Source organism: Mycteria americana, chromosome 6, assembly GCF_035582795.1.
Source record: "Mycteria americana isolate JAX WOST 10 ecotype Jacksonville Zoo and Gardens chromosome 6, USCA_MyAme_1.0, whole genome shotgun sequence".
NCBI lineage: Eukaryota > Metazoa > Chordata > Aves > Ciconiiformes > Ciconiidae > Mycteria > Mycteria americana.
In genome coordinates, this window is record NC_134370.1 from 23,996,717 (window position 1) to 24,014,203 (window position 17,487).

At 41.0% G+C, this 17,487-nt stretch overlaps 1 protein-coding gene across 3 annotated transcripts in view; it reads right to left on the minus strand.

The window, feature by feature from the left end:
- The window catches only part of SORBS1 (sorbin and SH3 domain containing 1), a 176,765-nt gene that overhangs the window by 131,867 nt on the left and 27,411 nt on the right, over positions 1–17,487 (minus strand). The window lies entirely within an intron of this gene.

Sequence of the window (17,487 nt, forward strand, 5' to 3'; positions counted from 1 at the left end):
CAGTCTAAAATAAAAGAAACCACCACCCTAGGGTCTGCTAGAAAAATGTGACAATTATTTCTAGCCTATCTACTTCAACTAGTATTGTTATTTTTTAAAGCTGAGAGTCACCATGTGTCCATGAATCAGCTTTTAGGAGGCAAGAGCCTCCATGTCTATATGAAACCCAAGGCAACATCATCTGTGTTTATTATTCTATAAAGAGAAACAGTGCCAAACTTCCTGCAACACCCACTTTAGCCTCTGAAATCCAGAGCTGAATGTGCTGCTGTTAGCATTTGGAGACAGGAATATGTTTTGATCTAATACATCAGACACAAGCTCACTTGGTGACAAGAAGGTACTGGATTCCATAACAGGTTAAAATAGAGCCAAATATGGAAACACCATATACAACTTATACAGAATAACTTCTACTCATCACCTTTGAAATTTTTCAAGAGTGTTCTCAACATTCTAAAAATACCATGCAAGTTGGTAAATACTTAAATTCTTCTAGCTTGTCACATAAATGGCAGCTTGATTGATGTATACAAATGTTCTAACGCTACTCTTACTATTTTGTGTTTAATACAAAGTTATGATGAGTCAGGACTAGGACAAAAGTTCTCATGTACAGAGAAGTCTGCCTTACAACTGTGGCCATCACTATTTAGTCAGGTGTCTTCCTACTTGCCAAGGACACAGCCTATGGATACCTATATGTAGGGATACAGTGGGTGTGCCACAGAGCCAGTTCCCTCCTGTGGGCATTATGCTGCTGCTTCTCCATCTTGCAGTCTCTCAGGGAAGTGCCTCCTCCTGCCCGAAGAAGTTGCCCTTTGCCTGTCTCTTCCTGCAGGTCTCCCTAAGAATCAATTGAGAGCAGAGCTGAGAAAGACAGATCTGCAAAAGCTACTCAGAGTATTTCAATGAGATCTAAACCCTGTAGAAGATCTGGTTTCAGGATCTCTGCTTAAGGTTAAATCTAGGTTTTTCTCACCTCATTAAGGCCATATAGTGGAAACTCACCTGCCAACCTCCCCACCTGCAACAGGCACTTCTCTACATGTTTTCAAGAGCAGGTGATAGCAGCTGGGAAATTCATTCTCTGCTGCTGCCACCAAGGACAAATGATTAGAAATACCAGCAAGTGGCAGAATTCAACTCATACTCTCTGAGTCCAGTGTGAATGATACAAGCAGGGCCCATGCTCCAAGCTGTCTTTCACCCCGTGCTACAGAGCCTTAGGACAGGTAGAGCTCATGGTTTTGCATCATCATTGTATTTGGACCCTGATAAGGGAACATTTATGCCTTCTGTATACTCTCAGTGAATACCTGCCTGTTCTCAATGCAGAAGGTGCTTTTCAAAACTGAAAACTTCCTCCCTGCTTCTTTGTTTGCTTCTCAAATGGTAGATCAGTAGGTTCCTCTGGATGGGGAAAAGACACCAGCTTCTCCCCAGTGGGAAGGGCACTATAGGATGAAAAGTACTCATTCAGCTGGATATATCATGTCCAAACTTCCCTTTCTCATCCTGGAAGTTTTACATGTGAGTCAGGACAGCTGTAGTCCTGAAGCAGGAGGGGAAAAAAAAAACCTCTCTCCAACATACCTTCTGTCACGGGGAAGGGCTCCTGCCTACACTGGCAGGTAACTCCTCACATCAAATATTAGCCCATCATCCGGCACAGTAGAAGCCCTTCTGGGGAGCTGCTCTACACTAGGTGCACAGCACACCACTGCTTTTCTATCCTACTGTTCCTTTCTCAGTCACAAGGTTTATGCACATGTTGATATGTTCTTCTGGGTACTCCAGTCAGTGAGGAATATTTCCCTCCCCACAGTGTTGCTCTGGGGAGTAAGTAAAATTCCCATCAACTTTCCTACCTCTTCCTCCCTCTCAGAAAGCAACCCACCTCACCAGTTACTTGAGCCCAGAAGTAAGGACTAAAACTCTAGGAACACCTCCATCCCTCTTCTCCCCATCTCCTCAGGTTCAGAGCCTCATTTTCCTCAAGAGTCAATAGATCAAGCCCACCACACTGGGTAGTGCAACCTGTAACCATGCCGTAACACTGTTGGGTATACCAATCAGATATCATGTGGTACCATTGGTACCCTAAAGCCCCTTTCACCAGCAGAGACATTTTGCCTGCATGCCTAGCCTGGCTGTCTGCCTTCCTGTGTCATTCAGCTCTTAATTTCTCACTTACTGTCTGTAAAGCAGGAAGAGTAACACTATTTACCCAATTTGGGCACTATGATGTGCTGACATCCCTATAGAGGAACTCTAATAAAGAAAAAGGAGAGGCACAGTAGCAGTGACACAGCTGTATCTTCCCTTTCTATCCTACACTTACTCTGGATCAAATCCCCTGTTCAACACCTATCTTTTAGCCACGGGACCAAAGCCACTCAAGTCATAATCTGACTTTCTCATGCTCTAATGCCGCTGCTGTTAAGGAAAACACAGAGGTTACTGGGTTTTTTCCCTTGTATTAATTTATGAGCGGCAAATGCCGACTACAGGTTGCCTATAATGTGTCAAACTTGGATTGTTTGCCTGCACAAAAGCTTTTTGACTCAAATCGTGCCCTACCCTCAGTCACACTTCACAAATAAATGCCTCTGAAAATAGAAACAAACAAAAAAAAAAGGTCAGACCTCTTTTAAAAAAGAGGTCCTGGATGTTTTGGGTTAGAAGGTACAGTCAAAGGCTGAAAACCGTAAGTGAGATACATATACCCTGACTCCAGCAACATTGCTCAAGGAAAATCATGGACTTTCCATACACCACAAGACAGCAAAATGCCTAAGTATACTGGAGCAAACATTATTATGAATAGCAGTAATAGTAAGTGTTGCCATTAGATAAGTAACTCTGACATGAACCATTCTTATCTAATGTTAATTCAGAGCACCAGAGGACTGTTGTTTCCATTGGTTTGCGATGGAGGAGAAATTCTTTGAGAGTCCAATTAAGTTCAATCACTAACACATGCTTCCTACAGATATCCCTGAGGATCAGACACACATTGCAACTACATTCCTAACCGCTAGAAAGGCAGTAACAGCAAAATGAAATTCTGCTTTTAAACTGCTGATTTACAGCTTGAAGAAAGTATCCAGGATACCACCCGCTCCCTGCAAAATGGTCTCATGAGGGCAAAATATGCATAGATTTCCTTTCTGGCAAGCGCAGTGGTCTAACTTTTGCTTAGGTGGCAGCCATGCAGCTTCCAAACAGCTTGAGCAAGATGAGAGTACAGTATCTAAATTATTAACATTTAAATTAAGCACTATGCAAAATGTACAGAACATATGTTCTGACTGAGGCCCTATGTTAGGGCTCAAGTAGATTTTCTAAATGACTTACAAGTGTGAAATGTTTGTATATCCAGGTAGGAGCAACAAAAGTACATATCTTCGATACCATCAATAAAGATGCTGCGATACTGGAAGTTGCTAGAGGTAGAAGGAGATATTCTGGGCAACATTCCCTGCATCTCGTGCAGAAATCTCATTCATAACTATTCCACTTCATTGCCTCCTCCCAAACCACCCTTTGCACTACTTCTTAATTACTGTTCACCATGAGCTTTTTGCTTTTCACTTGCGCTCTGTTCAACCTCCCAGCCAATACTTCTGCCATACCTGTTAAGCATTTAAGCAAAAACAAGTTAGGAGACCTGGCAGAGGTCTGCCTGGTATCCAACAAATCCAGACAGTCTCCTGTATGCAAAACCCAGGAGGAAGCTTAAACAGAGATGTTTTGTACCCTAATATGAGCTATTCTGTGCCAGAAAGGGTAAGAACATTTCCCTGTTCTTCTTTGATTTTGTTGGAGCGAATATTGTCCTGAATTTACTGCATTGAGTGTCAACTGCTGAATATCTGCCCCTCTCTAACCACACCGTATCTTCAGGTGGACGACATGTCTTCCTGCCCCTTGTCCTTTCCTTCCCCAGAGCATTTGGCTCAGCGATCCAGAGGCAGGACTTCAGCAGTGCCCACTCTCACATGGTGCCAAAGGCCATGTGGGGATCAGCCAGGCTGGTGGGATGCAGAGATTGGTGCCAGGCTGTTCAAAACTTCACTCTCATCGCAGCTGCGTGCCAGGCCTTTTGATCGAGAGGGATCATTCAACAGCAGCATTATTATTAAACAGCTCACTCCTGAATATCTTAGGCAAAGTTTTAAGACTCATGGGAACATAGGTTCTTCCAAAATGAGCTCCTGCCTTGTGAAACAGGTCCAGTGGGCTCCAGAGAACTTGGTACTATCCTGTACTACTTTGAGCACTGCGAAGGCATTTCAAACTTAAGGTTTTACATAGATTCTGGAATGAGTGCACTTTTTAACTGACTGCACTTTTTTTGGTGAGATCCCTGGGATAAGCACTAAAACTTTCTGGAGCTGAACTCTGTAGCTCAAGCATGCTGACAAATAGGATCCACATTTAAAAAAATAAAAATAATAATAATAAAAAAATAAATATCAGTGCTCACACTATACAGAAGCACATGTTTATTAGAAAGCAAAGAGCACGTATATCCATCCTTCTACCCACAAGATTCTAACTCAGCATCAATTCTTGCCTGCAAAAATTAGTCTGGCACATCAAAGGATGGCTGCTGTGCCACTTGAAATAATGTGAAGGCTGTCATTTTCCACGCACCTCCTGTGAAGGAGAAACATGCCCAGTTCTGCAGTGTACATGATGCATCACAGAGTCAGCATCCATGTCTGTAAAACCTGAGTGCGGGGGAGAAGGGAGGAAGGAGAGGGAACAGAACAGAGTGTCACTGCCTCTGCCATTTTGGAGCACTTGTCTCTTTTCATCACAAATGAAAGTAGTCCCTGTGCAAGGTACTGAAGGTTTAACTCACAGTGTACAATGAAATTATATCATTTTCCCCAACTTAGTCACTGACTTTCCATGCCTTTTTAAACAAAAAGCCAGGAAGAGCATCAAGGAGCACTGCAGAGGCATTGCTACTGAAAGGTCTTACAACAAACATGCCTTTGGAAAAAAATACTTAAGTAATGCAATGAAGAACAGAAGATTGCAAAAAGAAGCTGATGATGAAGGGACACTTTTTCCCCCCCCTGTAGCCTTATGAGGACTGTAATCCCAGCAACCAGAGTTGTTAAAAAGCATGTGTAGGAGGATAGGAGGAAGAAAGGATAGCATTGTTTATAGTACATAGACATAGAGATTGCAGTAGGAGCCAAATGAGGAGAATAACTTCTGTGCAAGAACGGAAGAGTGAAAGGAAATGGGTAGGTAAAGACAATTGCAGGATTTGTACAGTACAGAAGAGAATCCCTTCCATGTCGGATGCAATTTCTTCCACGGAAAAGATGTTTCATCCATGGAGCTGGATGATGTAACTCCTCTGGAATAGTAACCTTGCAATGTTTGTTATCTGTGGTTCTGTTACTAGACCAGTTGCAGTTCTTATAATTACCACTTTATCAGCTAAAAAGTCAAAACATTCCTTGCATCAATCTATTTAGTCTTATGTCACCTTTATGAGATGGGTATCAAGCAAGACTGAAAGGAATGTCTGGTATGAATCACAAATACTTTAAAGAGTTCTTGAAGTATGAATACTCAACACTTTCTGAAAATAAACTTCCTGGAATAAGCTTCTGGGTCACTTCATATCAGTAAGCCTTTCTGATATCCTGGCCATTTCCCCTCTTTTATAGCAAACAAAATGGAGGTGCATAGAGGCACCAGACAGCTTCTTTAAAGAAATCTTATTTACAAACCTAAAAGGCGGCAGTTGTTTTTTCACCAGTTTTCAAGCACTTCAGATCTCACTAGGAAAATTACATCCCACCTAAGAATGCTATAGAACAGTTTGAAAACCTATTAAAAGGCAACTAATAAATCCCACAGAATTTCAAACAAATACCTACAAAACCCCCACTGCATTCATCTAGAGCCCACACAGCTTCTCTACGTACAGATTAAGGAAAGTGGTCTGCTTGTTGACCTGCTTAAGTATGACATTAATTACTCAGTCCACAAGTGTGAAAATACTTTCCTAACTGAATTGCATCAGGACTGAAATACATGCAGAGCCCATATTTTTTGACTAATGGCATTCTTTTACCACAATTACTTCTATCTGGACTCTTTCTCTACGGCACCAGGTGAGTTGAACCACGCTGCCACTTATCCATGGTTTTCTGTGGACTGCTTCAAGGACGCCCATGAAGAAAAGCAAGTCTGCTTTCGATAGGCTTAAGTCAGGTAGGCAGGGATCTCTGGGGCTAACAAAAAGTCCTAAAGGGTCCACACACAGAAAAGTGTTGAAAAACAATTATTTACACCGACAGTATATTAATTATTGCCCTGAAAGTAATTCCATTAAGCCTCTTTACACAATCTAAATATTCACACCATTACTTGGTGCTATCAGAACACCACCTAAATCATCTGGATATGCAAGTTGCAGCAAGGCAAAAATACTCTAAAATAAAGTGAAAAAGGATCCCCAGGATTTGATGGAGCTGTGACAAGCATCCAAAAGAAACACATTTTACCACTAAACTTTTTCATGTTACTTCCAACTGATTTTTGACACTGGAACTGGCTTTTAATAGATGCAAAGCAGATAAATGTCTCATTACCAAAAATAAATCCGTCTGTTAAGGATGACAGAGAGAGGCAGAAGCACTACACTACCTATTATGGTATTGAGCAACAGATTTCACTCCCTCTGCTATATGCCCATTAATTAAAAATCTGACAAGCTCTTCCAAAGAATTTCTGAGCTTCTTTGGTCCTCTCTTTAATTCCTCCATAATTCTTTGTATATATAAACATGTCAGGCCTGGAAAGAAGTAGGGCATGCACATAATTTACCACAGAGCTCTTTTTCTGTTCAAATACAAATACTGGTAAGAAAACAATTCTGTTTTCTGTTCAAAAGGAAACAATTTTGTATTCTGTTCAAATACAAAAACTGGTAAGGGACAAAAGGGGAATAATGCAATAAATTAATGCAATGAAACAAATGTGCCTGCAATTCCCTGTCCGGTCACCAGATGAAGCTGCTTAAAACACCAACACCAACATGTTTGTCTGCCTTTTTGACCACAGAGACCTCCTATGTCTGTGCCAGAACTAGATGCATCAGCTCCCAGGGAGCTAAATCACTTTGCATTACAGCCTCTGTTTCATGAACAAGCAAGACACTACTTTAATAGGAAATGGTAGCTTGCTTTAGCATTAACAGTGTGTCGTGCACAGCCGTAACGCAGTGAGGCCTTTGTTCTCTTTGCAATGTGTTGCCTTTGTAAAATTCCCTCCCTGCGGTCAGGCAGAGTAGCCATTTTATTTTCACAATTGATATAACATGAACAGACCTTCTCACGCTGTCAAACACACACACTTGCACTCTCATAGATAGCCATACTCACAGATTTTTGCCTATTCTTCTTGTTCTCCTTTGATGAGATAAAAATCATCCCACAAAGCAAAACTGCACATCTGTGCAATCAGAACAGTTTCTGTTCAGACCGTTTTTACACTTTAAATCAAACAGCCTGGAAAAAATTTCTCTGGGATATCACTGCTTACGAGGTTCAAAGCTAGATGCAAATGTAAAAACTGAAGCATAGAAGGCCTTCCAACGTATCATATAGAAAATGTGATCCTGTGTTTTACTCAGCTATTCATCTGTCCTATAAAGCAAATCCAGTTGAAGCAATTCTTCACTGGCATGCAGGAGGGCTAGATAGCCTAATAGGTCTCTTCCATCTAAGCAATTCATGCCTTGCATGGCTTGTTTTTATTGAGTTATCTTACTGGCTGTTTGTGGGCAGAAGCACATGCCTCATGCAAATGCCAAGACCTCTCTTGCTTTGGGATGCTATTGCGCAAATGCAAGTAATCGGAATTAAAACAAAAACCATAATTTTATTTCCGAAGGATTAACTCCATATCATCATGCATAGTTTTTACACATACAGAGAGAAGCTTCAGCAATACCACCCCACAAATGTTATATTAACTGATCTATCCCTTCCAGTTCAGGGTCATAGGCTTTACTGCTCCTGCTTCACCACAGCTGATATCTGAGCTGCTCTGCAAAGATTAGAGCTTTAACACCTTGAGCAGGGATTCCCAGTGCACTGAGGCAGAAGTCTCAACACCTGAGACAACCAGCAAGACAGAATAAATACGTTTTCTGAATACATCAAACTGTTAAGAGTGAAAGACTCCTCTTCATCAAAACCATTTCCTTTGTGCACCTTTTTATCTCAGCAGAGACTGGTGGTGACATTTCAAGTCAGCAGAAGAAAATGCCACATTTGCAGCCTTAGCTAATTAGATCCTCAGCTAATACAAATGGGGGTGGCTATGTGTCTCTTCATAACACAAGAGGAAGCCCAATTCTGAGTATACCTTAAGGAGTTACTGTAGCATCAATATCAAGTCACAACATTTATTAACATCGTCTTTCTGACTAAAAGAGCAAGCAGTGGAACTTCCATTTCCAAGCCAAAGTACAGAGGGAAGGGGGGAAAAAAAAAAATCAACCTCTGACCTTGAAAAAATTTATTATATGTTTCAGCACTAATTCACCACATGAAACTCTTCCCCTAAGTCTATCGCCTGGCAAGGAGAAGCAGCCTGGGTGAGAGTACTTAAGAAAGAGAGGTCTCCCAATTTCTAACTATTAACCATGTTAAAATGACCAAGCAAGCTGTAGTTTTAAACGTTAAGCAGCAAAACTTAACTACAGGAAAGGAAAGGAAAGTCTGCTTTCACTGCTTGGAAATGTTCCTGATTTTTTCAGTGGAAACGTTCAGTAGTACATGTTAATATTTAACTCTGTGTTTTTCCAGTATTACACCAGTCTTCCTCCAGGGATGCAGAGGAAGGCAGTGGCATAGCTGAACTGTTACTCCCCTTTAAAAGCAAGAGAAGTGACCACCAAAGAAAAGAGAAAACAGCAACAGAAAATACATTAAAAAGGAGAAAAGTTTCTGAAAAGAAACTTTATGTATCACACGTCACAAGAACATCTTTATGAATCGGCAATTCACATAGACAATAAGTAATGAAAACTACATGAATAAAAATCATCAACTGTCCTTACAGCTGTTTGGAGAGCAACAGTACTACTTTACTTGGTCACTTAGTATTTCTAAAAGTGCAACAGATCAATCTCAAGAAAAGCTTCAAACGTTGGCCAGTGAACACCTGCTCCTATCTATAGCATTGCTGCTCCATCTGCCAGGGAAACATAACAAGCCCAATCAGGGATGCCCTGGCCACCCTACTGCAAGGCATTCTTATCGTCTAGTTTTCTCTAATCTTTTTATGATACACACCTTCCTTCTGCCTGCCCATTTTTTGCTGCTTTCTTCCAGAATATTTTCCAACTCCATTTCCTTGTTTTCTGACTTAGGTAGAAACACGACTTTCAAATTAAATGCTGAAAGAAATCTGCCCACACTCACAGTGAGACATGAGGAGGAAACAACTGGATGTCCAGAGATGGTAGCACCTGTTGTCCTCTGATGAACACACACCCCACATCCTCCCTTGTGCCAGAGCACAGGGGCATAGGATAGTCACAGCCCTGTTCTTCAAACACGCTAGGCAAGAGGACACGGTCCTGACATTTCTAATGGAAATCAGTGGTACCTAGGAATGACCATCACCTTTGACAGGAGAGGCATTCTGTTTTGGTGCTTCGAAGATGCTGGACAGAAAAAGCCTCTGCTGTTAGAAAACACAATGAGCAAATAGAAGTTGGCATGTATTTCCAGATGCCAGCCTCACTGTAATGAGATGCAGAAGGAAAGTTAATACTCCTACAGACAGTAAAAACCTCATCATATCAGTGGCTTCTATCCCCCAGCATTCTATTCAGCATCTTTAAGTGGGAGGTATTCTGCAGCCTTTCACACTTGACCTCTTAATTAAAGCATGGTAAAATTAACATCTCAGACACGATAGATCCTTTACCCACCTACATCAGTAATTAAAATAATTCTCAAGGGAGCAGGAACATTTGTTATGTGTAATGTAACCTTAGCTGGGGTATTCCAAAGAAGGAAAAAGAGCTGATGTAATAAATGCAGTAATTTATATTTTAAGGGAGCTATTGTAAATGAAAGAAGAACACCTGTGACAGCTTGAGGCAGCCCCAGCCAAATGAAATCTTTTGTGTCACCCGGGGACAGTACATTGCATATGGCCTCCCCATCTCCAGCTGCAATATTGAATAACTAAGTGGCAAAGCAGACACAGTTTATGCCTTCTCTGACTCTCGGATGCTAGCACTATAATCCACTTTCAAAACCGATGGAACAGTATAGTAATTTCATATTAGTTCTACATGAAAAGTAGGATAGGTCAAAGTAGGTCTAATGTCTTTCTTATAGGCAATACAGTCTCTTTTTTTGCATTTGTGGAAATCCTAGAAGTAGGAGACCTTGACTCATAACTGAGACAAGTCGAGACTCTATCACAAGACAAATAATTGAATAATCATATAGAAAGATTTATATAATTAAAGATGAAAATGACACCCCATCAGAGTGGCAGAATTTAATATTCTCTTCATGCTGATGCATAAAGGACCAAGCAATAAAAAAAAGGTCCAAGAAACTAACTAAAAATGTATATGGAACCAAGGAGGTATAGAGGATACTTGAAGAGCTACAACAGCACAGAACACAAAACCCATTCATTTAGGAAATAAGACTGATTGCTGACATCTTCTGAGATGCAAGTTTGAGGGCTTGAATTTGTGCTTGAGCCTGAAGCATGAAAAACACTGTTTCAGTTGTCAAATCTGGTACTAGCTCAAAGGGCCTATTTACTCAACCGAGGCATAACTGTTGAGAAACATGGCCCAGCAACGGGCTGTTCCCGTACACAGTGACTAGGTAACCTTTTCTAAGGATTTGTCTTAAGCTGCATACGGGTAATCCAAGCCTCACTGAGCTTCAGAGAGTCCTCCCAAATGTCTCCTCCACTCAGGGTTCAAATGCATAGTGTTCAGATTATAAGCAGCCAGCATGCACGTGACATGCTGCCTCTCCCGAAAATACCATCAAATCCACACCAGGTAAGGTCAAAATTTCCCCAGTCCTTCCTTGCTGTATTACTAAGCCATTAAACAAACTCTTTAAACTAGAGTCTAAACCTTCGTCCTGAAGTTTAGTTGATCCCATGATGCATCCACTCAGAGCTACTCAGTTAAGACTGATTGCTTGTCACAAATAAAAATTAAAAAAAAAAAAAAAAAAACCCAGAACAAACCACACCAATCTATTATTTCAGACAGAAAGAGAGCAGAAACCATTCCCACCTTTCACGCCTACAGTAGAATTAGTAAATCACCTGCAAGAGTGAATCGTGACTCATTAAGAGGCATCCCGCAGCAGTGTGTATACCTGTTTCTCTGAAGGAAGGAAAGAGAGACCATATAATGTCCTTTTGATATAAGAAATGAGGTTGGCAGGGGAGGTTGCTTTGGGTGGGGGTGTTTGGATTTTGGTGAGGATTTTTTGTTGGTTTTTTTGTTTGGTTGGTTTTTCTTTTTTTTTTTTTTTTTTTTTTTTTTACATAGGCAATGATGCGTTGGTATTGAGGCCACTCCTTAGTTTTTAATATAAAAATCAGGCTACAGAATTATTCTCATAAAATTGGTAACATGACAATCAAAACAGTTAAAAACCAAAGTCCAATGGCAAAGATTTTTAAGACTACATTTGTACTTAAGAGTACTGAAAACAAAACACTACTCCTAGACATTTTAAAGCCTTCCCTCTCTCCCCCCATGCTGCTAAACTGAAAAAACAGGAGTTCTTTCTCACATGCAGACCCCAACAGCAATCTCCCTTGACATGAAGGAGGCTGTTCCTTTAGCTGCTTGGAAGTCTATACTACAGTGACTCGTTGGCCTCTGTCTGGGGTTCATCAAATGAGTGGCCACCCCTCCAACCCCCAAGGGAAACTTATCCACTTCTGCCACCGGTATTAAGCATTAGACTGCTTACTGCAGTCTCATCAAAGACTGAGAAATGGGCTCAGCAAATTTAGCCTTACATATTTGAGAATTGCTCTATCATTGCTGATCCAAATTTCAGGCACACGAACAAGTCATTGTGGTGGTTGTGAATTCTGCACCAAGTTATCAAAATATTGAGTCCAAGCAAAAGACCATGAAGAAAAATACTTAGTTTCTGATCTATTTCAACTATCTTTTTCTTGGCTTACACCACTCTCCATGATTAATCTTTAAAATGTTGCTACGGAAATGAGATAGCTAAATGGTCATTGTCTTAAGTATACACTGAACATCTTATAGCACAGCCAGCTTATTGCAGTTCTACTATGCAAAGCATCAAATACTGAGCACATGACAGCTAATATAATCAGAGGCATTCAGTTGTGAATAAACAAGGCCAAAGCAGAACATGAATATAGGAAGAGGATTTTAAACCTTTTATAAACAGATTGTTATCAGCCCACGGAAGGCAAAATTGACTGGGCAAGTTCCCATCATATCCAAGGTACCATCTGGAAAAGGAAGATAACATTTTTAGAAGTAATTAAGATAACTTATTATGATATTAACAGCATTAATTGGAGTATATATAGGCTCAAAAGACCAGATCCTCAACAAGTACTGTGAGAGTACCTTCTGAAGTCAATGGCATTACACCAGTTTATAGTGTAATACCATAATACCAATACTAACACATAATTTTACTTCTCTTCCTGCTTTTACTTGCCAACACCAGAATCTCAAACCCTCAAATACCTGAGTTTCTCTTAGCTATAGATCCTACACAAGCTTCTGATCTTCATTACACTGGATCCAACACCTTCCCTCTAAGTAGTATTACTCTAAACTTACAGTAGTGTAATTAAGAAGGAGTTGCAATATCATTAATACCTGAGGCATTGTAACTAGTCTAATTCCTTAAATTGTTTCAGGTAAAACAATCTTCAATACAAACGTACCACAGGAGTACTGTACAGCCCACATGATCCAGATCTTAAATTTGCAGATTTGACTCTTCACCCCACGCAATGGAAATGCACAGATGCCAAGAATTGACACCTTTCTTTGTCCACCTCAGCACAGAGTCAATTATTTGTCACTTCAACAAATCTTACGAATTATATGCCAGGATAATGCGGAGTCCTTATATTCACAACGCTGGGATATTCAGCTGAGAAAGCTTATATTGGTATGAGCAAGAGATTTGGGGAGAAAAAACTACAATAATGTAAGGAAACAAGCCAAATATTTCTTTCACTATAGAAGAATTTTTGAAAGTTTCAGATGTGAAATGACACAGTGAAACTTGTTCCTAAACCTTCTACATATAACAGTAGCCACAGACTATGAGACAGTTTAATAAATAAAAGAATTTCAGTGGTCTGTTTAAGACAATACAGATAAAGGTTCATAATTAGCCAGAAGATGACATGCTTTCCATTTATGTACGCACAGGAAACTGCTTTCTCACTTCACAGGGAGTACCATGGCATAAAGAGCAAAATTCATCTCTCCTGGAACCTAGTCCCTCCAGACACACTGCAGATGCTTCTAAGGTCATGATTTCTACTAGAAGCATCCCCAAAAATGTTGGGAATGAAAGGGAGAATAATGCTCCAAAACTACATGGCCAAAAACGTCGCTGTCTCCATCCAGAGACACTGGAGTGCATTAGCTTTGAGGTCACTAGAATATTTCTGCTCTGTTGGAGAAGGAACAGGGCAAAAGACAGTAAATCATTCACTTGAGAAACTCTCCCAGAAATTCTCTTGGGACCAAAAGGACCTAGGCTGTCCATTGTCACCATATGGTGTGTGACACCCCCTGAAAATTTGGTCTGAAGCAAAAACATCCTGGACTGAACTGCACAGAGCATTTGACAACTGTATGAGATAAAGTAACGACTGTGTACAAGGCGTAACGTAAGACCTGTACAGATTCCCTGGACAAGTTTGCTTAGGACTTTGTATCGTCCTCCACTGAAACAAACCTCCACAATTTACGTTCTACCTGACAGCAACTCTCCTAAGCTGGCTGCTCTGGCTCTATCAGCCCGTGGTCCACACAGCCCATTTCCAGAGAGCCCTGACTACACTCCTGGTTCATCAACAACTAGCTCTTCCCCTCATCTTCCCTTACTCTCTTCTGTAATGAAGCCAAATGCCAGGGCTCTCCTAAGAGACAACTGCAAACTGTTATCTACTATCAAGTAGACTGGTACAGCTTGTGTTAGTTTCCACATACATAAGCCCTGCTGTCATGAGAACAGCACAGTAGGAAGACACATTGTGTTCAGGTCCCTGGAGAGGGCGGGGTGTCCTGCACCAGAGACAAGCTACAGAATGAAGATGATTTTGCTAGTCTTTGGGCATCACAGAAACTTACATTTTTGATGGGGTTGGGTTTGGAGGACAGATAGACTTCTGACCAGTTGTTTACAACAGCGCTAAACTAAGTCAGGTCAAGGGCACTATGTTCAGCTCAACCCTATTATGAAAAGGACACGTCCCACATAAAGGGATAAGGCATTCAGGAGGGGCTATAACTCCTTCAGTTTAGAGGTACAACATTCCTGCAGATTACACTTCTGAAGACCAAAGAAGAGGGAGTTGTAGGTCCATAGACACTTCAGTTGTTACTGCAACTGTCGAGCGTAGGACACCATTCACTTTGCTAGCTCAGGTATGGATAGCAGTGTAGCCACAACCACAGACAGCTCAGAGAAAGCTGGCAGTCCAGGCTGAAAAGTACAGTGAAAGCTCGAGAAGTTAGTCCATTTGGAGTGCCTAGTACCTGACCTAGTATCTGACCTAACTCCACATGGGAGGGGCTGTAGCGGGAAGTCAGAGGCAACACACATACTTTGTTTCACCTCTTGCTGCTTGTTTTCTGAATCTCCTTCATCTCTTCTCAAATAAAAACTTGGGGGGGAAGTAAGTTTCTTACTACACCATATCCTTGGAATGACACTTTGATGACATTACACTGAATGCTTGTGATTACATGCTAATATCACGATTAGATTCCAGCTAATCATCACTTCAAGACAGCAAAATTGTCCACCTTTCCTATCAGAGACAACAGTTTAGAGACTCTGTGCAATTTACAGCTTCCTTGCTACTCTGAGGCTGCCAGAAAATGAAAATTATGGTTGCAAAATAGCAGTATTTTTCATTAAAATCCCAAGGAGTTAATTACATAAATACTGTTATACACTGCACTTCACAGTCTCTCCCCAGGAAACTTGTTAGGCCCTTTTAATAATGCACAAGCATCACCTTATTCCCATGAAATGGAGGAAATCATGTTCAGCACAGCCACAGATGTCACTGTGAGGTGTTCCTGCACAAAGATAACAGGGACCAACTTCTACACATATCCAGTGGCAGAAACTGACCTCTATTACAGTTGCATGTCCAATGATATCAGAAAGGATAAAATATTTCATGAGGACAAGGGCAACAGTGCTCCGTTCAAGGGCTTGTCATCACTCCAATTAGAAGCTCATGAACACAAAGCCTGTTTTCACTCTAGAGATGCAGGCAAAATAGCACCAGCCTCAGCGATGCCAGTGAGAAATAAAACAAAAATGAAGGAGAAAAGGAGGAAAAAAATCTCCAAATTTTAAAAAGCAAGGCTGCCATGCAATCACACTTCCATAGCAAGAAAGAAAACAATTCTAGCCTTCTTTAGGGGCTAAGTGTACAGGCTCTAAAGAATGGGGAATGTTTTCTCATTTTTTTCCCAGCTTTATTTTTCATCCAGGTTACATTTCATTAAGATACAAGAAGGAACTAGTACATTTTCTTCTCCGCAGCATAATAACTCCTGCCTGGTTTCAATCTTCTGTAACTACCGGGTATTACTACATATTCCCTCAGGAAGTTAGGACAGCCCTAATTAGTCTATGATAATGAAAGATACCTTTTAACTGCTATATCCTTTCTACCACATACTGGAGGCCATCGGAAATTTTCACAGACTAAAGCATGCAGGGATTTGACCCAGACCAGCTGTGCCTGCATTCCTGTTAACCCTAGTGGCCCATGGCCACCAGCTGGGACTACCAAATAATCCAGGCATGCTGACAGTGAGAGGACACTAGGCACCAATTAAAATACCAGTAGCTATCATCGCCGTGAGCACTAGTGCAGCTGAGGGAAGGGAAATGCTACTGTAGATAAGGCTGGCAACTTCTATGGATGTTTCCTGTTTTTGCCAGGCTATGTTAAAGCTAAATAAGAAATACAATAATAAAGAAAAAGGTGATTTAAGCTTACTGTTTTTTAGTTTAAAAGCTAAGAAAATAAAAGTCTTCCCCAACTGCACCCACATGCTCCTCTCAAGCATTTTGTGCCTGAACCAGGGCATATAACAAGATCCCTATTTTTATAGCTGAAGAACACAGGAACAGAGCTTCTAATTTAGTTACAGTTCATACCATCACCCAAAACCATATCATCACACCCACACAGGCACCTGGAGCCAGCCTTCAAGTGTAAAGAAGGTGGTTCCATTTTGCAACATGATCGATTCCATTAAAACTGAAGAGACCATCAAATACACAGAGACTACTAGCAGCAAGACAGTGCAAGGCTGCAGTGCCAAAGATCACACTAGTTTTGTTTCACAAAGGAAAGTATGGTGACCCTGTGGTGAAGGCTGAAGAGCTGAGTTCAGCTTCCTTGGAAGAAAACTTTCTGAATAATTTGAACAAGTCATTTAACCTCCTCATGCCACCCCCCATCTAAAATCTAAGGCTAGCATTAATCTTCTACCTTGCAGCAATATATCTGATTCTGCAAAGTGACAGCAACTTATATCTAAATCAACAGAACAACCTAAGTTGTCCATCTGCTCGCCAACACGATGCACGCTCTACAACAGTGCACAAAAAGGCAATTCTTAAGTGTGGGGAATTTTTCCATCTTGAATTATATTTTCCTCTTCCTTAGAATGAAGGAGTATCAAATCCTTACCCATTCTTTGCAAAAGGGTGGAGAGCACTTGTTCAGGGCAAGCTGCGGATCCTGGGAGCCTGGAACCTGCAGCCCAGAGGCAGTTCACTCAGCATCTCCCCAAGGTAGTGACTCTGGGACAAGGTATCGCAGCAAATGGACAACCAAGGAACCAGACAGGCACCCAGACAGGAAATGTGTTTGGCAGTTAGGATCCTGTCAGCATTTTGTCAAAGTTGAGCTATCTCTGAAGCACATTTCAATTTGAGGGAATTTGTGACTTGCTAAAAATATTGCACTGGAATTCTTCCAACACCTTGTAGTCATTGGAACCAAACTGTAATGTGCTTTAATGTGCATCACATTATCTAAGTTTCAGACAGTATTTATAGGTTTAACATGAAGAGCTCTGATGATCAGAATATTTCTTGGTTTCATGCACTGGCTGAAAATGTTCACTCTGATGAGTGATATTTGGGGTTCACCCAAACTGGG